The 21,814-nt window shown below is 33.5% G+C and overlaps 1 protein-coding gene across 1 annotated transcript in view; it reads left to right on the top strand.

The window, feature by feature from the left end:
* The first annotated feature begins 307 nt into the window (after positions 1-307).
* LOC118738779 (cationic amino acid transporter 3) overlaps positions 308-21,814 on the top strand; it is a 292,419-nt gene continuing 270,912 nt past the window's right edge. Inside the window, exon 1 of the mRNA XM_036469746.1 lies at positions 308-938. The gene's annotated coding sequence lies outside the window, so the exon portion shown is untranslated. The remainder of the gene's footprint in view (positions 939-21,814) is intronic.

Raw genomic sequence — 21,814 nt, 5'->3', positions numbered from 1 at the left:
AGCGTTAACCAACATCAACCGATAACAACCGCAATACCATTGAACGTTTCGTGCAATAAAACAAAGCAACAATCACATTAGCGCTACAACGTCAACAACTTTGGCAAGTAATAAAAAATTATCACAACAACAATACTAACGACACAGAAAAGAGTTAAGAGTGCGCTGCAGCAGCGACGCATGTTGTTGTTAAGTTAGCGCTCGGTAGTTGTTGCCGTTGTTGGCAGCACAGCAGTCACGGCTAAAGCTTTATGATGGCTTACTCCAGACACGGCCCGTTCAGAACGAGTTTGGATCGTGGCGCGTGCGGAGGTGTACTAACTGCAGTGATCGTGATCAAGTTCCGAGTTTGAAGTAAAACGGCTAACAATTGCTCATACTGTGTGGCCACGGTGCGGATACGTGACGGCTAAGTAATAACCTGGGAATTTCAAAAGCCTACGTGCACGCACAATCGCTGAAACGAACGAGAGTGAAATTGCATTGGAATAATAGTAATTATTACTAATATTGTCGGTGAAACAAGGATATACGTAAATTGTATATCCTCTTAAGCTCGTTAATTGAATAGAAGAGGGTTTAATGCAATAAATGTCATAAATTGCATGGAAACGAAAAAATTTAAACAAAATAAATTCGAAATAGTGGAAAAATACGACTCGCTTGAATTTTGTGCTTTAAATAAAACTACTTTTTTACCGTTAAAGAGCATTGAGCCGAAGAAAGCTTTAATGGGACGGACGTTTTGAGTCAAAGAGAACTAGATAAGGACATTTAACGCTTTAAAAATACGTACATATATACACACATATATGTATACACAAAGTGATTTTGTTTAAATATTCATAATACTAAAAAGCAAATATTTAATCCAACGGAGTTCATTCACTTTATGAACAATAAGATCTCGAAAGCTGAAACAAGGCTTTAAAAATAATGTAAGTTATAAATATAAATTTAATTTAATCTAATTTTGTATTCAAATCAATGCACAATTTGACGAACTCGTTTTTATTTGAGGAGTCAAGGATTGTAAGGATTCAAAAGGTTTACTCTTGTGCGAAGCGTCCATTGCATTGAAACAAATTTCACCATTAAATTCATATTTGTGTACCTATATATCTATGGGTGAAGCTATTTTTATTATTAAAAATTCATCGAGAGATTTGGTACTCTTATTAGTCGCAATGACATTAGTTGTGCCCCTTTTAGTTGAAATAGAGGCTGCTTCACTGCTTTACCTCGCTGTTATCCTGTACGGCTCTACGACCTTTCCGCGTGATTCAATGTCAAAATCCAGAGTTATTGACATCGAAAAATGAATTGTCTCCTTCACCTTCCTAAACGTGTATTTGGCCAGACGATAAGTGCATGTCGCTTTTGGTAGCTGGCGTAAGATAAGTGTGCTTTTGTAAAGGCATTGACCCTGTCGTAGGTAATTACGTTGGTTCTGTGTTAATCCGCCGTGTGCTCATCGGACGTTATTTGTTGGGTGGTGAGCTTTTTCAAATCTGTCTTTTCATTGTGAGATGAACTAGCCTTTGGACTTCCTGTACAAGGGTTTTTGGTACTAATGTTGATGGGTGCCCTCCCAATTGATGTGTGCCTTCGTTATTTTTTTTTCTGTGGTATAAGTCCTCAAGGGTGCCATAGCTCTGATTGAGGCGGAGGCTGGGACTCCTATTGCCCTCTTTTGATCAGCACTGAACTTCCGTTTTAGGGATGTGGATGTTAAATTATCTCGTTTTGTATCCATTATTTGTACGGGAAGGGTTTGGTATATTGCTCCAGAGGTCGCCGAGGTATCCGATCACATCGTGCGACAGGGATTTGTGATAAATGCTTTTTTCTGACTTTCCACCAGGACTCCAGAACTTTTCCCATCCTCGCTCCGAGAATTTTAATTTCCTAGTTTCAAAAAGCGTGTGACCGGGCAACTTTTACGAACGATGATGTGTTTACACTTTATATTTATAAAACCCAGTCTGATCTTTAAAATCCAATCAGTAAACACGATTTGTACATTTGTATAATTTGTACATTTTCACAGTTACAGAGTGGTGTAGTTTGGAAAGTTGCTATTGAGCTGAACTCACTATTTCTAGACAGGACCACTCTGTGACTGCCAAAATGTACAGATCTGTACAAATGTACAAATCGTGTGATCCCTGCTTTAGATGAATGGAAGAATTTGAAACCAATATTCCCAATGTTGTGCAAGCAGGCGCGCCATACATCCACACATAAATAGTTGATCCTAATAGGGCTTTCTTTATAATAAAAAAAGTTTTCTCCAACGTCAAAGTTCTATGGGACTCTGTAAAAATTTATACTTTATGACTATTAGCTTTTGAATGCAAATAGCAGTAAACACAGACATGCTGATGACTTCTTTCAAAAATATACCGTTGTTACTCTGTGCTGTTGGCCAGTGTTATCATACAGATAAGGAAAACTTATTTATATGGAATAAATTGTAATATAGTGCTTATCATAGCTATACATAAATCCAAGTTTAAATTTTTGTGCAATATTTAAAGAAATCTACAAACATTCGTAAAAATGTGGACCTTTTTAATAAGATTTCTTAGATATATTTTGAGTATGCAGTGTTGTCAGTCATTTTCTTTCAAATGAAGCATATTCGATGATTTTTTATATGGAGAAAATTAGCAGCACCCTCAAAAAAAAAAATTGCCAAAATTCCCCGGACATCAATTTATTTTATGTATTAAAATTGAATGGACCACAAAAATGCATACTCAAAATTCTTATAAGGAATCGAAATTTTAACGAAATGCAATAATCCATGCTAGTTGTTTTATTGGGAGTTGTTGTTAATTAGAAACATCAAGTGAAGCAAAGTCCTTCACCGCCTTGTTATTCAAATGGCGGTTACGCTTTCTACTTCATCCACCACTATCACCGGGTATTTTCAGGACTGGAGAATTTTTACGAAACGTCCCAGTCTGCAGTATCTCGATGTCTTTGTAAAGCTCGTACAGCTCATCGTTTCAACGTATTCGTCACCTCCGGGATCATAAATCTTTTGAAGAATTTTCTTCTCGAGCATTCCAAGGGCTGCCTCATCAAATGGCGCCATCGACCACGCTCCTGCGACTTATGAAAATCGCGTTTCGTTAGACCAGAGAGGACTTTAATGTTCAGTTACCTACTGGGTTCAGCGTTTGCAATTGTTAGCAAGAGATATTCGCCATTGGGTGGCAAACATTGTTACATACATATGTATGAATGCTTAAATGAATCCAAGTATACGAAGTCGAAACTGGATCCTTTCAATGTCTGCCGAAGCTCTTGTTGATGCCTTAAGTCCTTTTACGCAGCCGTATTAGTTTGATGGGGATATTAAGACATTGAGCTTGGTATTGTCCTATTCAGCGTGTCCAAATTTAATGGAATATGCTTGATGCTTGTTCTTTTTCATAGTTTATGGACAACGCTTTTGTTTATATGAATTACTGTCTTCTTGAGTGGCGATAAAATGGCGTAAACCTAGAATTACTTGAATTTTTTTCAAAAGTTTGAACGAGAACCTTTCAAAGAAGTTTTTGAGCAAAGCTTTAAATAAGAAGATAGTACAAAATACTAAATGATCCAAACGCTTCTGTTTCTTCTAGCCACTATATGTTCAAGATAATAAAAAAACTACGCTAATTTTTCTTGGCATTCCAAAAAAGCTATATGTATAGAAAGGCAAAATAGTGAGAAAAGTGGCGCAGGTAGGTATGGGACCACAGTTCTTAATCTAAAGCAGCGCCCAAGGTCATGTCTATATAAGCAACTATTTACAGTTTTTTTTAATAGAATCTATGCTGTATTTCCCCTTCACTAAATATGCACCTGTATACCGCACATTCAAGTTTGTACTACATTCATACATACCTACATATGTACATACATACATATGTATACATGTTTGTAGCAGTTCAGCTCATTTAAATGTTATCGAAGGTGGATTTCAAGGTAGTAAACTACAAACCCGGTGACATTTATAAACATTTCCTACTTCAGTTTTATCATTAGAGCTTTCGTACGTTTGAGTTATGGTTCTTTACATTTTTGGAATGTATTACCTTTATTTATGCACTTGAAACTTTAACTTAACTGGCATGAATGCATATGTATACCTTGTATGTGCATATTTATACCGGTTTGTAGGCGTTTATTCCTAATTGTTATGCTTTGGATGTTCTGATGAATGTGTGGGTTTTTACATTTGAGATATTAGGTTTGTTCCACAAGCTACTTGTAGAAAAACGCGATGAAAGTTCAAACTGTCAGCGTATATGAATTAAACTCTAAAACCTACTTGTGACTTCGAGTAGCGTGAGGAACAAAGGTAATATTTGATATTGAAGTTCTTGATTTGCCTCTTCGTTTACTATTTTCTTTGCTTTGAACAGCAGTGAAAAAATTGGACAAACATCTTACAAAATAATAGTGGAGTCCCTTTGTAAATTCTTTTCTACCTAATATAATAGCAGCAAAATTCTAAATTATTTTATTATATTTTGCTAGCAACTTATATTTATTTAATTATTAATTTTTAATTATTTTCTTTTAAAATATGATTTCAATGGGTCCCTATTGCATTTTTTGGGGTTCTTAGAGGACTTATAATAAAAACATAGTTAATATTAGAAAATTGTTAAATAAACAATTGGGTATTATTATCGAAAGTCTCCTGAAAAGAAACGAAGTCTTCCGATCCAAAATATTGATTTTCAAGAATTCTATACCATTTCTAAGAAAAAGTGTTTTCCCCATATAAAATACATGGAAAAATTCATAGGCTTTGAGTTAGTTCTAAATATATATATTTTTTTAAACAAACTTATACGGGTATTTTTCCCACTAAGAAAAATCCTAGGGGAGCTTAACATTTAAAATTTTTCCTCTCCGCATGTATTCTTGGACCACCCTAATGCATAGCGTTGTTTTTTCTTGAAGCTTTACGAAAACAGCCCAAAGTTAGTAGTCAAATAATAAATCTAAGATCGCTTATTAATGGCAAATTTCTTGATATACAGTTGCGGTCAAAATAATAACGCCGAAATTAAAAATGGTATTGTTTGTATGTTATTCATAACGAGGGCTTATATCCAATACCAGTGCTGCGGTAAGTACTACTATAGGAGTTGTTTACTACTTTTTTGTCATTCATACTCCCGTACTCCCCAAGGACTGATTATACTACTATTTGGCGAGATAGTTTACTTTTTTACTAAAATGTATAAGGTAACTGAACGGATGTCGCATTGAACACTGCCAAAGCACATTGCTTGGAATGATTTCCGATCACATCTTTCCATTCACGTTTTGATAAATGTTTACATTTACACACATTACAGCATTATTTAAATCCTACGACTGCAGTAATGAATTTATATTGGATATAAAACTCTTTTTCACTCTTGGAGGAAAAGTTCGTTTGTTGGTCCGAACACACAACACGTGCAGGAAAGAGCACTTGGAGTGGAGCTCCACAACAAGCTTTTCCGGCTTTGTGATTTTTGGCGCTCAGGTCGTAACATAAAACTTATAGCTGAATAGAGCGCCGAAAGCCTGGAAAGCGCTGAACGCCTGAAAGCGTGGAGTGCTATAAGGCCCGCGGAAATAACGCCCATGGGCTTTATTTCCTAAAAAAAGAAATAAAGCCTGCGGGCGTTATTGCCTTTTCGAAAAAGAAATTAAGCCCGCGGGCTTTATTGCCTTTTGCCGGTGGGAATTATTTCCCTTTCGATATGGCAATAACGCCCGCGGCCGTTATTTCATCTTTATTGTGGTTCTTGCCCCCATTTTAGAATATGTACATCCAACACCCCCTGTTCTAAATAAAAACTAACTAACATGATAACATTGAACTAAATATGTGTTTTCCTTTATTATACGAACAAATTGAAATTAACAAATTTCAATGCATATATTTAATATATATGTATGTATGTATGTACATGTGTATGAAAATTAAATAATTCAAAGTTTCCACAAAAAAAGGAACATGAAAAAGTAAAAAGCTAAATAAATACTTTCGTCGCCCATGGGCTTTATTTCTCCTTTTTTGGGAAATAAAGCCCATGGACGTTATTTCCGTGGGCGTTATTGTACTCCACCTGCGTACTATCCTTGGACGTTGAGAACCACGTCTAGATTTCTGCTCCAATAATTTCCACCTCATTTTACACTAAACCTACTTTTTTAAACCTTTAAGTGACCATAAGGGCTGGAAAGTGAAGAAAAAAGCCTTTTCTTGCACAGGAATTTACTCGATCAAATAGCCTAAAATACAAAACACTATTCAATTCAACAAATTGATCGTCAACTCATCGTCAGAATATAAGTTAAGTTGAAAAGATTTTTAAAACATTTGGGCTCTACTCCCCAAAATGTCAAAATACTCCCTAAAAATTACGTTTTCTACTACTCTAAAAAAATCGAAAATGACAGCACTGTTCAATACCCTCTATCTGCAATTTTCCCAAAAGCTACATTGTGATATTAGAGTCAATCTGGGACTTACCTGTCATGACTGATGTTAATTCTGTCTTTGCAATTTAATAGTAAATTCTTTTTTCAAGCGTTATACAAGGTCAGCATTGATATCACCGATGACAGTTTAGTCTTAGGTGGATTTATAATCAGAATCTAATTTTTGTGAAAAGTACAGATGGAGGGTATTGAATATAAGCCCTCGATAAGTATACATACGTTTAAAAGCTTGCACAAAGTTCAAAAATAATAATCAAACTTACAAATATAGTCCTCAAAATTTTAAACTTTTATACGGATACGCTTTCATATAGAAAAAAATGCGCAACACTATTGACAAAAAAAAATCTAAAAAAAAACAACGGTAATTTTTAGTGACTTCAAGCTTGCACTTTATTATACTTAAAATGGGCGGCAAAACTGAGTACCCGAAAATATTCTAAAAATTCTGAATAAAAAGTTTGAAAACTTCATGCAAATTTTTTGAACTATGATGAACTTTTGTGTACTTTATGCGGTTTCTGCTATAGATCGAACTATATTTAAGTGAAAATTATTAAAAATAAATAAATAAACCAAGTTGCAAACAATATTAATTTGAATTTTGGTGCTATTATTTTGACTGCAGCTGTACATAATTCGCGAAACAAGATTTTGCAACTCTACCAAAGAATTAAGCTGCGCGCAAATCGGTTCAATTAAACGCTAAAATTATGGAATGTTGTTTATAAGTAAGTAGTATAGCGTGTTTATTGGCAATGATTATCATATCGGTGTGGGATCGATAAAAAAGGGAAACATGTTTTAACGAGGTAGGTGATCACATGGCTGTGAAATAATAAAAATTCTTAGAGTAAGATAAAAGCAAATGCATACATATGTATGTATGTACTTTAGACGTTTGTTTAGAGACGTTCATTATTTATAGAGCTATTTCCATTGGCTGTGATTGAAAAATTGTGAGTAGTAAGTATCTATCAGGCTTTTAACAAAAGACAAAAAAGAGTGTGGGAGATGTCTTTTAAAACATATGTTATGATTTTGGAGCCTCAATTATTCAGTGAGAATGCTTCTTTACAATAAAGGGTTAAGCCTCAATCCCTACGTCGATGCTACTATAGTCGAAGATATCACTTATAAATTTTGGTCCCGATTGGAGGCGGTTAAGGCGTGTCGCACAGGGGGCAGTGTTCAGATTCTTCTATGGAGACTCAAAAAATTAAAATTATTATTTTTTTCTTTTAATACCCAAAATCGATACTACCATCATCGACGATATCACAAATAAATTATGGTCCCGATTGAAGTCGGTTAAGGCGTGTCGCACAGGGTCACAGTTCAGATAACCCTTTGTAAACGTCTTAACCGACTACAATCATGACCAAAATTTGTACGTGATATCCTCGACTTTGGTGGTATCGATTTTGGGTATTAAGTAAACATTTTTTTTGTTTGTTTATTTTTTTAGTCCATAGGCATCTGGCTGACCCATTTGCGACACACCTTAACCGACTCCAATCGGGACCAAAATTTATATGTGATATCTTCGACTATGATAGTTTCGATTTTGGTTATTAGATGAAACAACTAATACTTTTAATTTTTTGAATCTCTACTTTGCCCCCTGTGCGACACGACTTCACAGTCTCCAATCGGGTCCAAATTTTATATGTGATATCTGTGATCGTGCTATTACCGATTGAGGGGATGAGACTGAAAAAAATTGTTCATTTCATTTTAAGGACCAACCTATTGTACATACATATGAACTAACTACTTATTTTGAAATTTGTGAAATATTCTATGTATATATAAAGCAAGTAAAGTTAATCGTAATGAGTAGGGTGCTGTAATCTTATTTAAATACTAGTAAATGTTTCGTTATATATAACTTGACCTTAAATGACATATGCAAGTAGATTAGCAGCACTTGTGCGAATAGCACACGCGATCTCTAAAATCAGCTGTAAGCAAATTGTTCTTTTGTAATTTAAAATTTGCTCTGGATATTTTTATAAAGCTCAGAACAAAAAATGACTAATGGAAATAAAATAAATTCATAAACAGAATACGAATAGTCAAACCGCGTAATCAGTCAATGTTGATTAATATGTTCACCCTTTTTTCGCTGGACATTTTACTCTTCTTGTCTTTATGTCTTTTATGTGCACAGAACTAATATGTATACTAGGGTGTTCCATTATTCCATTATTCGACTTTTTGGTCTACGGAGACGTATGGTAAAGTCTTGACAATGAATTTCATTACAGTTTGTTAAATTTTGAAATGGCTACGACGTTAGATCGTATATTCGATACAAGCACACCATCAGGGCCGTAGCCAGGATTTTTTTTCGGGGGGGTTCTGGCAACATTTTTTTTTCACTTTTATTTCAACATATTTTGATTAAAAGAAAAATACTGATAAAAATAAAATATTTCACACAAACAACAAAAAATATAATCGATAATCGCATGAGGCTATTGCCTGAAAATTTTAAAATGTACTTAGCGGTATTGTGCTACTATGATAGCACGGCCGAGTAATCATAGCCAACTTATGTACAGTAGACTGCATCACTGCTCATAAAAAAGTGGTACTGTTTTTCCACTGGAATTATAAAATCTATGTATTATATTTTAAGACTTCCACCAAATAAACAGTTTTTTTTTAATATTTTTTGAAAAAATTACCTCAGATGACTGAGTAGTTTAAGCTTAAAAAGTTTTCATAAAAATAAAAAATAAAAAATTCTACGGAATCATAATAATGAGATTTTTGATGCTGTTTTTGCACTTTTTTCAAAGACTGGTTTAAGAAAAACTTAAATAACTCAGCCAAAACCTTACCATTTAGACTTATGAGGTATCATTTTCTCACCCTTTTAATTTCTTTGCGAATAAGCTCACTCAAAATATGAAAAAGGGAGGTAAGATAAACGAGTATCATTCCATGTTGAATTAAGATGTGTTGGTATTGATTAAAAAAGAAGGGACGTGAATGAGTTTTTTTTGCAAAGAAACAAAAAGGGTGAGAAAATGATACCTGTGATACCTTATAAGTCTATATCGGTAAAGTTTTGGAGCAGGTTTTCAAGTTCTTCTTAAATAAATCTTTGAAAAAAGTTAAAAAACAGCATCAAAAATCTCATTATTATGATTCCGTTTGTACAATTTTTTAATAGTTTTATGTACACTGCCGGAACAAAGTATTGGCACAGCAATTTTTTCACAATATATGCAACAATTTTTATTCTAATATTTTCCCGCCAATTTTGTTTAAAAATATGGTTCATTCAACAACAAAAAACATAAAAATATAATTCCTAAACTTTGTGCAAAACTCGCGAAAATTCAGCAAATTTTCAACTTCTTAATCGGACGACAATGCAGTTTTGCAGCCCATTAAATTCTAGCAAAAAAATGCATGTTCGGAGTTAGTCAAAAATCGCGTTGATTTTTAAATATTGTTTGACGTGAGTCCAAAAGTACACATAGTACCGAAGAGAGAGATTACCATGTTTAATTTTTACGTACATTTGGCTACTTTAAGGTAAATAAGCACAATTTAAAATTCAATTCTTGTCCATATTGCGAAAATGTATTTTATGACGTCAGCAAATAGGTGAAGGCTGTCAAATCGACGAAGGGTAAGCGCTCCGTTGGTGGCACCAACTATATTTTCTACATCGTGGCTTTGATATTAATACATATGTACATATATACATACATACAACAAACGTTGGCAACAATTCGAGATAGAAAACTAACTCTAGGTGAGAGGTAACTATTCGCTACCGTGTACACAGATTGAAGAGTACGTGGTAGAGAAAAGTTCAGATTTCTCTATTTTGTCTCTAGCTAGAGTGAATATCTCCTAGAGTAGCTCTACCGTGTGAACTTAATTGAGAGAGGAGATTTTTATTTCAGTAAAACTCTAGAGAGATTTCTCTACCGTTTACGCTTAACTTTAGGGTGAACTGAACTGTCTTGATGTTATGTGGAAGAAAAGTTCGTGTCTTAAGACTATCTTGGACGGAATTTGCATAATTATCTTTCAGGTCTTTTTTGATTAATTTTAATATTCAAACGTTTCCAAGTAATTGAAAGCTATGAGAATAAATTTGCTCTCGCTTCCATTCTTTGGGAATATTTCAGAGAATATTTGTTCCCGTTTCGTTCTCTGTCAGAAAGTTCCTCAGACTTTAGGTCCAAAATGGTTCTTCGAGATAAAGTTCCTTAGACTTTTATGTCCGGTAAGCTCCTTACCAGAACGTTCCGGAGACTTTTGTTCCCATTTCGTCCCCTTAGAAATGTGTCCGAAAGTATTTTTCGCATTTTGTCTCTTTGGGAACGTTCCACAGAGTTTTGTTCTTTAATAATTTTTGCTGAGAACGTTCTCTCGACAGTTTTGTTCTCACTTTTATTCTTGTGAAAACATTCCCGAAGGTTTTGTTTAATTTTTTTTGTAACAAAAAATATTTTAACCCCTGAAGACTGAGGGGTCACTTTTTAATTTGAAGTTTGAATGCAGTGTTTTTAACGGAGTGTCTATTCGCACTTTGCGAATGTCACCAGTGTACCAGTGACGGACGACTTCGGCTCTGCCAGTGTCCCAAGTGACACCAGTGCCGGCAGTGAATGCGATATGTTTAAAAGCGTAACGAAACTTCGTCCAAATCGGAACTAAGCAGGGCAGTACTTAGTATTAGCTATGTGTGCTTTTTTTGAGAAATCAGAATATATAAAAAAAAAATTGCGAGTTTTGAGCCATTCGATTTTAGTTTATATGTCGACAATGTACTGTGCCGCGGCTATTCGGGGGCTTGTGCGTGTTTGCTAAAAATACAAACGAACAGGATAAAAAAAATTTGTTTTAAATATATCTCAAATTAATCGTGAAATACATTTGTATGTATGTATGTAGTTACATGTATTCACAAATACATTTTTATGCCCGGAGGCAAATGCATTAAGCGATGAAACATGTTAAAAATAGCTTACAAATTTTGAACATTTAAATTTTTAATCGAATGTACATATGTATGTATATACAGTACCAGGTTGACGGAGTTCATATACTTTTTAAGGTTTTCAAGGTTTGGGAAACAAATAATGGCCATCTGGATAGCTTTAAATTATGTATAAACTAGCTTATACCCGCGAGCTTCACCCCACGTTTATATACAAATATGAAAAATAATTTAATGATGTTATATTTTATTTCTGTACCCATTTCGTTATAGCTCGTTATTTTTTAAGTAGGTTAAGGTGTTTAGGCCGTTTAAAACTATGAAATTATAAAATCTCGTCTGCGCGCTGGGCATACGAAAGATATCAATCCCTCTAAGTTTCCCTTAAAATGGTTTCAGGGATACGACGCGTGAACGTGTAATCTCTTGGAGGTGCCACGGCGGGTTCTAATATTTCCAACTCAAATTTAGTAACAGGTGGCAATTCTTAAAAAAGTAGCCTATTTTCCAATCTACGTCATAAACTATCTGTGTGCAAACTTTCATGCAAATCAGTTCAGTCATTTCCGCGTATTAATTTAATTAAACTTTTCTAATAGGTGGCAACTCTTCCAAAAAATTAGCCTATTTTCCACTGTAGGTCATAAGCTATCTGCTTGCAAAATTTAATGCAAATACGTTCAGACTTTTGCGCGTATTAATTTAATTAATCTTTTTTTGCAGGTGGCAACTTTTAAAAAAGTAGCCTATTTTCCACCCTAGCTCATAAGCTATCTATGTGAAAACTTCCATGCAAATCAGTTCACTCGTTTCCGCGTATTAATTTAATTAAACTTTTTTAACAGGTGGCAACTCTTAAAAAAATAGCCTATTAACCAGTCTGGCCCATAAGCTATCTGCGTACAAAATTTCATGACAATCCGTTCAGTCGTTTCCCAAACATCCAAACATACAAACTTTCACATTTATAATATTAGTAAGATATTTTATATGTGATATTGCTAATGGAATTTATTATTTAACATTAAAATATACATATGTGTATAGATACATATGTATGTATGTAATGGACACAAGCCTTCCCTACAAGACAGCTGAGTATCATATGAGTACTCATATTATCATTATCCCTAATCACAAAAGTGCTTATCAAAGTCCTCACTTTCGTTCAGGCCATGGGTAAAAATTGAGTACTTTCCCCTCAATGTTGTCATCAGAAAGTCCTCAGTACTAATAGTCAAACTACTCATTTATGCCGTACTACAAAAACAAAAGTGTAAATGTGTGAGAATTTTTGCCTAAAGTGCTCAGCAATGTCTTGTAGGGTTTAGACCTGCCTGACAAAATACACACAAACAAAGCGCACATAGCCTCGCGAGGCTACTGGCTACCTGGCGCTGATCTAAACCAAGATAAGAAGATAAGAAAATATTAATGCGTCAATATTTAAGCTTAATAACTAGGCAGCGGATTTTTATAAAAAAATAATCATAAAAATTTGTAGCATATAACTATAAGTAAAATGTATTACAAATTTATACATAAGTACCTCGGTATTCAGTGAAACAACAAACTAATAACTAAAATAAGAAACTTTGAGAAAAGCAAAAATATTGCAACTCAGAAATATTGCGACAATTTTATGACAATTACACTGTGAGACAAATGGTAGGGGTCAGTGATCGGGAAGGGTTCAAACTACCGGGGAAAGTTATATCGGTAAAAAAGAAGTTATACGTGTCCCGGCGTTTCGCTGGGTCACGTCTAGGAATCGAGATATATCGATTTGAAGTTAGTAACTATCATATAGGGGAAATTGTCACCTTTGGTGGTCTTTTTTTTTGATATAACTCGAGAACCACTAGTCCGATTTTGCTCAAACAAATTTAAAAAAATTAAAAATTACAATTCCTTTAATCTGCTCATATAACGTTTTTCTATATAATCAACAGTTTGGCCGGAAAAATAAATGTATGAAGAAAAAAAAATATTTTTTGCCTAAAATATTAAATTTTTTTTATTTTTTAAATTCATAAAAAATCCAAAACGGAAAAAAGGTAAGTCGTATTACTTTCACGCAAAGTCACATAACCTTTAAGCAAAATGAGACATAGGTCATGAAAATCGATGGACGCGTTTCGCTTTTATTCACAATTAAGTGAAGGTATCTCATTTTGACAAGAATGTTGATTTTATGTTTCAATGAGTTTGGATAATATTTATTATATATTATTTATTATTAACACGTAAAATTAAAAATTATTACAGGTAATTATTAGGTGATTACATAGATACATAGGTTATAAAAATCGATGAACGCAAAACTTATTGTCGTTTGTTTGCGCAAAAATAATTTTTTTTTTCTTCATACATTTGTTTTTACCGCAAAACTGTTGAGTATATAGAAAAACGTTATATTAACAGGTTAAAGGAATTGTAATTTTTAATTTTTTTAAATTTGTTTGAGCAAAATCGGACTAGTGGTTCTCGAATTATGTCAAAAAAAAGACCACCAAAGGTGACAATTTCCCCTATATGATAGTTACTAACTTCAAATCGATATATCTCGATTCCTAGACGTGACCCAGCGAAACGCCGGGCCACGTATAACTTGTTTTTGACCGATATAACATTTCCCGTTGGTTTCATCCCATCCCGATTTTGACTGTCGCATAGTGTTATCAAACCAGCCCGGACTGTGCTAATATTTTCTGAAAGTATACATAACCAGTAATAAAACACTCGATGGATTTGCAAAAGTTAGCTCGTATTTTTATTTTATGGCCTACTAAAATTTTCATGTCCCGACCTAAGTAGTTTTCTAACTAAAAAGTGGTTAAAATAAATGTCTGAGCTAAATTAAAGGTTAAGACATATATAGTAAAATTTCATGGGAAAATTTTTCGTAGAACATTTTAACCCATTAACTCCCGCCTGAAAGGGTCGTTTTGATCCTTACTTCAAGAAACCCTGCAAAACGCCAATTTGGAAGGTCTTTAGAGGAGTGATATATTCTGGAAAATTATTCTTCGGAAAATGTTGTCAGGCAAAAACTTCATGCCACCAACGTAAAAGCCTCTAAACAATTAAAATAAAAAATCAGCAAAAAAAAAGTGGGTTTTTTTAATAAAAAAATTCTTAAAAAGGAGTTAGACTGTTATTCTTTCTTGGTATAGATTTTTTTGTTTTAATTTTATAGAGACTTTTAAGTTGGTGGCATGAAGTTTTTGCCTGAGAAGACCCCTTGTACCATTTTCCGAAGAATACTTTTCTAGAATATATCACTCCTCTAACGACCTTCCAAATTGGATTTTTTCGGGATCTTGACAATTATTTTAACAATTTTTTCCCCTTTTTTTCAAAACTACTTAGGCCGGGACATGAAAACTTTAGTAGGCCATAAAATAAAAATGAGAGCCAACTTTTGCAAATCTATCGAGTGTTTTACTACTTGATGGGTATACTTTCAGAAAATGTTAACAAAGTCCGGGCTGGTTTCGGTTGTCGTACAGTGTAATAAGAACATTTTGAAAATATATTAAAATATATTAAAAAATTTCAATAAATAATCCTACTTAGAAATATGCCATGATGAAGAGTATTTATTTTGAGTGTACGTGTACGTGGCAACCCTTATCAAATGTTTAAAGTTGTCTAAAATACCTTTAATTTTATAACCATATTAAGTTGTTTTAGCTAAATTTTGTGTAATCGAAAATAAGTGGCAAACTTACTAATATACAACTCTTACTATATATGCCAAACATTGATCAAGATCTTTTTTATTAGCAATAATGGTAGATTGGGGAACAATAGAATATGTCATTTGTAATGCAGCTCTTAAGCAGCTAAAAGCTCACAATACAGACCTCAAGGGAACAGAAAATTTACATAGTTTATTTTCTGAATGGAGACGAATACATTTTATGATTTAAAGACCTTAAATTACCCACACGTCCTCGAATTTCGTATCGAGAATCTCGCGAGCATAATGGGCCTTACGATGGACGAGAATCTCGCGAGAAAACGGCCCTCGCATTCTGCAAAACCGCGTAACTGACATTGGCTGCCAAAAATTTGATTTGCTCACACAAGCTCTTGGCTCGATCCTTATCCATTCGTCCTGAAATATACTAGCCAGAAATGCGATTGCTTTATAAAAAAGAGAACCATTTTGAAATATGAGTGTTTTTACTCTCTAGAAAATAATTTATGCAACCTCACTTACGCAGTTTTGCATTATCTTGATACGCGGTTTTGCATTTTGCTGATACGCGGTTTGTACTTTTAACGGCGATATATATATCGCTAATTTACATCAATAGTGTCATTATCAAAAAAGTCCAAACTTTGCAAACATATCATAGCTGTATCGATTACCAGTGTCTCACTAGAACTAGAAAATATGTCTTAATTTTTATTATGGGAGTATATTTATGTAAATTAAAGCCGTTTTTCTCGAGTTGGTTTTTTTTTGTGAGTTATGACACTATTGCAGTAAATGAGCGATAGCCAAGTAAATGAGCGATAGCCAAGTAAATGAGCGTGAGCCAAAATGTAATATAACAGCCCACTTTTGGGCCATACACATACATATGTTATATGTATGTATATGGCCAAATCTTAAAAAACAGCCACATTTTCAAAACAAAAAGTTTAATTTTTAATTTGTGGGCACACCTATGTTTTATACACGATTCTATTTGTAATCTCTTAATAAATTGATAAATATCGGTTTAATTCAATTTCATCAAGTGCTTCGAAAGGTAGACGAGGAATAAACATTTAGATTGCTGAAATATAAAACAAAAGAATAAGCTGGGTTCAAATTACGCTGTGCAAGTTGTAAATTTTTAGCAAAGATTTTGAAAGTTTAATTCACCTAATTGGGACGTTCTAAATTCCACGGCATCCCCCGTTTTACAAGATTGGCTCCGGTTTTCGAGAAAACGGTACTCGAAAATTTGATTAAATTTTAACTATTTTATAAATAACTCCCTCAGTTTTGAAGTTATTTTACTACAATTTTACCCATAACGGTTTTTCATATTACCTTAATTATTCCTTAAAAGTATCGAAATAGGTTCACTTTAACATATAGCTCGAATGCAACTGATTACTCAGATATGTGTTTTTGGCCTATAACTCTAACTTCATATCTGAATAATAAATTGTATGCGTGCTATATGTTAAAGTGAACCTATACTAAATTTTGACCTGCTTAATTGGAGGAGTTATAACGCAAAACAACGTCTTTGAACAATCAGTTGTATGGGAGCTACATGTTACGTATAGTGAACTGATTTCGATGATTTTGAGAGATAGTGAAGGTAATACTAAAATAAAATCGTATGCAAAATTTTAATAAAATTTCTTTAAAACTAAGGGAGTTCTTTTATGAAATAGTTAAAATTTAAGCAAAGTTTCAAGTACCGTTATCTCGAAAAAACTGGGGACGCCATTGAATTTAGAAGGATCCAATTAAGTAAGAGCAACTATCAGAACCCTTGTCGAAAAATGTTAATTTGATACCACGCTCGAAATATTCTGCCTAAAAGAAGGAGCATCATTAAAGGCAGTAAATCAGGGCTTTAACACACTTCTAGATTTTTTTGAAGCATTTTACAGGTATATGCCACGTTATAAGGCTTAGTAGTTACAGAAACATTTAGATCGTTTCGACGTATAAAAATTACGCTCAAGATCGCAGAATATTTTATCTTTAAAAGTTGGTTTATTCTGAAAGCACATCTGTTACTAAGGTATCAAATTATTCGTAATTGTTTGTAGAATACAATACATACCTAATAGGTTTTTAAAATAAAATGCTTTAAAACCCATACGCGAAAAACCGAAAATTTTGAAAATTGTGAAAAGTAGAGTTACACACTTTTTGTTACTTGCCATTTAGTTATTTTATATTTTTTTATTTTAAAGCGCACTTTATTTACCAACTACATACTACATAAGTGTACACATAAGTACTAATTGCACATAAAATTTGAAATCAGTACACGTGTGCTTCAAAAGTTATGACATAATAAATTTTTCACCTCTTAAAAATAATTTGAAAAATTCACTTGTTTTTAACATTTTTTTGAATTAAAACATCTATAACTCAAAAGTTATGCAACAAATTGATTTAACATTTTTTTGAGGCTTCAAGTATACGTCTATGAATTATATCCAAAATCAACCAGCTTGATATAGTTTACAACAATGAAAATAAAGCTAAATAACACAAAGGTTACCTTGCTTCTTTAAAGCAATAAGAACTAAACTTGTACCGACAGACTTTGCTTAACCATCAATAACACAGGCCAACAAAAATGAAAAAAAAAATGTTGGTGCGACAAATGTTAAAGCTATTTTTGATAGACTTTTTTGTGCTGATTACGAATCCGTAAGTACAAAGCATCCAACACGTACAGGTTTTGAGAAAATCGAGGTCAAAGTGTAAAAAAATCGGGCTTTTGCAATATTTGAGAAGCTCTAGCAAAGAGTAAAAAGGTGATAGAACCTTCCACTTAGGCTTAGATTAAAGCAAGAACCCTCGACTACTATCCTTGAAAATACCATTCCTGCACATTGAATTTATGGTCACTTATAGTCATTTATTGAGCAGTAAAATTTGACTTTTGGCGAAGTTTGAGTCCCTGCCGCAATTAAACAAAAGGTGATAGAACCTTCCACTTAAGCTTAAATTAAGGCTTGAACTTTCGACTACAATCCCTAAAAATACCATCTCTTCGTCTTGACCCTAAGATCACTTATAGTCGTTTATTGAACAGCAAAAACTGATTTTGGCAGCATTTTTTTTTTCAATAGCACAATTTGCCAGCATTTTTTTATTGTTCAACAAATGACTATAAATGGCCATCAAGTAAAGGTGCAGGGATGGTATTTTCAGGGGCAGTAGCATAGAGTTCTAGCTTTAAGTTAAGTCTAAGTGGAAGGTTCTACCACATTTTTACTCTTTGCTCGAGCTTCTCAAATATTGAAAAAAAAACCCGATTTTTTTACACTTTGACCACGATTTTCTCAAAATCTGTACGTGATGGAATCTTTATAATTACGGATTCGTAATCAGCTCAAAAAAGTCTATCAAAAACAGATTTAACATTTGCCGCACCAAAATCAGTGTTGCCCTGTGTTATAAATTAAAACGAATTAAACGTAAACAAATCAAAATATAAAAGAGTAGTACAAATATTCAGTTCAGCATAAATTAAAGGAGACAAACTATTTTCTTCCTGTTTAAAATAAGACCTCCTTATGAACCAAACTTTTAGCTTTATCGTGCTTCAACTACTATATATTTGTCATCATTTTCTGTACTACAAATCTTGTTTCATTATTAATAGACAGAGTTTTTAAATTAAAATCAGTCTACTACGGTACATTCCGTTTATCTGCCTATTTGCTTAGCTGTTTTAGTATAGCTGCACCTTTCCGGTAGAATGCTTATTTCGGAAGGAGATTTATTGATTATGAATGAACATTTTTCATTTAACAGCATCGGGGGATCAAAAATAACGATTTAATCTTTCCGTTTCGAAATGGTCTAAAGACTGTAAGACACTGTTTTATATATCCGAGTGGTATTCAAAACTGATGAATACATATGTATCCCCCTATTACAAACTCATGTATATATATTTTTCTCTAACCCTTTCGCTATTTTGATGCCATATGGCTTCATGCTTTTTTGAATACTCACAGATTTAATTGAGCTTATCTAAAATTATATTTTTATATGCAACGCTGTAACGGGAAGTTTTATAAAATATATTTTAATACGGTATTGTTATTTTTACCCTTAGTAGATGAAAAATTTCAATTTTAAAACTTTCCTAAAATATCGAATTTCTTCTGCTTAGAAAGGTCTATATTAAAATACTATATTTTACCAAATAACTAATAAATTAAAAACAAATAAATATGCTATAGTCTCCAAAATAGTGTCAAATATTGCTAGAACTTGTAATTTAATTTAAAAAAGTGCTAATAAACGCGTGGTATATTTTTAAATGTGTATGATGCCATATGGCATCAATAATATTTGAAGGAGCCGAAAATCCGCACCAGCAAATAACGATATATTTGTACTGGGAAATTGCAACTGGTAAATTTTTCAAATGAATTATTAAATCTATGCATGTTCCAACTTATTTTATTAAATTTCTGTAATGTTATTTAATTTGATTTGAATAAAATAAAATACCATATTAAAAAATCTTTGCACATTTTTTACACCAGTTAGTACAAATGATGCCATATGGCATCATTCCAAAAAACACTTTAAAATCGCCTTTTGGAAAAAAATTAAAATGAATGTTATTATATTATGTATTAAGGGCCATTTAATAAAAAATTTGGATTTTTAAAGCCCGAATCTAAACAGATGTACCGAAAGGGCTAAACAACTCCCATATATATATATGTATGTCTGCATACCAAATTTCAAGTTCATGTTAATTATGGTTCCCAATTTATAGCTCATTAAAAATTCCACGCCTATGCTCCACGTTCTCGTTTACAAACTCATGTATGCCTCCTTTAAAAAACTAATTTATATATACCTTACTATAAGCACCTACCGTAGATACGTTCGCATACTAAATTTAAATTTCATGTGACATATGGTTCCGAAGATATGGGATGTGCCGCGCCCCCTTTTATAAACTCATTTATATATACCTTACTATAAGCACCTACCATCGGTATACCCGCATACCAAATTTCAAGTTCTTGTTTCCGAAGTTATAGCTGATAAAATTTCCACGCCTATGGGATATGCCACGCCTCCTTTTACAAACCCGTTTATATATACCTTGCTATAAGCACCTACCATAGATACGTCTGCATACCAAATTTCAATTTCATGTGACTTATGGTTTTGAAGTTATAGCTGTTAAAATTTCCACGCCTATGCACAGTGGCCAATTTTTGGAAAACCCTGGCCAAAGGTCCAAAAAAAAATTGATGCATTCGTATGCATAACCATCTTATATTGTTAGGAGGGCTCTATTGCGTATCGTTATGAGACAACAAGTCGATTCTCTTAAGGCTTTTAGTGTTACAGGAGATCGAAGTGACTGTTGCTAGCAATTCGCTCTAAACTTTTTGTAAATTAGAGTTTTCGTCGTTGTTAAAATCGTGGTATTATCCTTAAAAAAAGAACAGTTTTCATGTATCCGCTCATGGACATTGTAATCTAGAGTATGTAAAACATGTTTTTTCATTGTCACGCCATCTAAAAACTGACGTAAGACGTAGATATTCACGGATTGATTTTTTTGTTTACTCATTATGATGGATTAGGAAAATAGTTACGAGAGTGGCCGAGATGGGCGGTCTAATTTTCTTTTTCATATATATTGAAGTTTTCCCATCCACCTTGGTTAAAACCACCTGCCACAAGCCGCCACTGTAGTTTGGACATCAGTTTTTATACGCGATTCTTAATTTTTTTGTGTTTAAAAGATTTAAATTATGTACAAAATTATTTCTGTCAAGATTTTGATGTTTTAAAGATTGGATGTTTTTAGAATTTAAATCATGTCAGAAAGTAGTATTATATTAGAGTGCTCATACATGGGCACCCCTGCCAATTGGGCAACTTTCCGAAGAAGCCCAAGAGTCAAGGAATAAGGATATTAAAAAATATCGGCTGCTTGTATCCTCGGACGCTGTCATTTTAAAACAAAATCCTAAACTGTCGTCAGATGCCATTAAATTATTATCAACTGTTGTACATGCGGATGCGGAATTGCCATCAGAAAATATAGATATGAGCTCGGATACTTCAGATGATCTTAAAAATATATTCCTGTACCAACAAATATGTATGCCTTGTTTATTGATTCATTCAAAATCCCGCAGTTCCCGTGTAAATTTCAACATCAAGATTTTTAGAAACAAACATTAAGACCTCGTTAGTATTTGTCCGAGCTTCTCTTCCGATTTGTGGCGTGCGCTTGATGTTGCCGCACAAAGGGGAGGGACCAACAGTTTTACGCCGAATCCGAACGGGGATTTTATTTTTATGAGAAGCTGTTCTTCGTGGCTGAATACACTCGGGGGTTTGCCATTGCCTGCCAAAGGGCGACTTTATTACAAAAAACTTGTTTGTTTCTTATTTTTTGATGTTGGTCGGAAACTGGGCTTGAACCCAGGCCCTGCGGAATGATAGCGTATATTGCTAACCGCTACATCACATTATATAACAAAAAAGCAGAAAACATGACCTTTTATACTTAACTACCTTAGTTTTGCTAAAAATCTGATTATTTTAAGCGTACACGGCAGCCATTATGGACCCACCATTTT

This window comes from Rhagoletis pomonella, unplaced genomic scaffold (genome assembly GCF_013731165.1).
Source record: "Rhagoletis pomonella isolate Grant_MI unplaced genomic scaffold, Rhpom_1.0 Rhpom_scaffold_00005, whole genome shotgun sequence".
In the NCBI taxonomy this organism is placed as follows: Eukaryota; Metazoa; Arthropoda; class Insecta; order Diptera; family Tephritidae; genus Rhagoletis; species Rhagoletis pomonella.
Note: the sequence above shows the minus strand (reverse complement) of the source record. Positions and strands in the feature narration are given on the sequence as shown.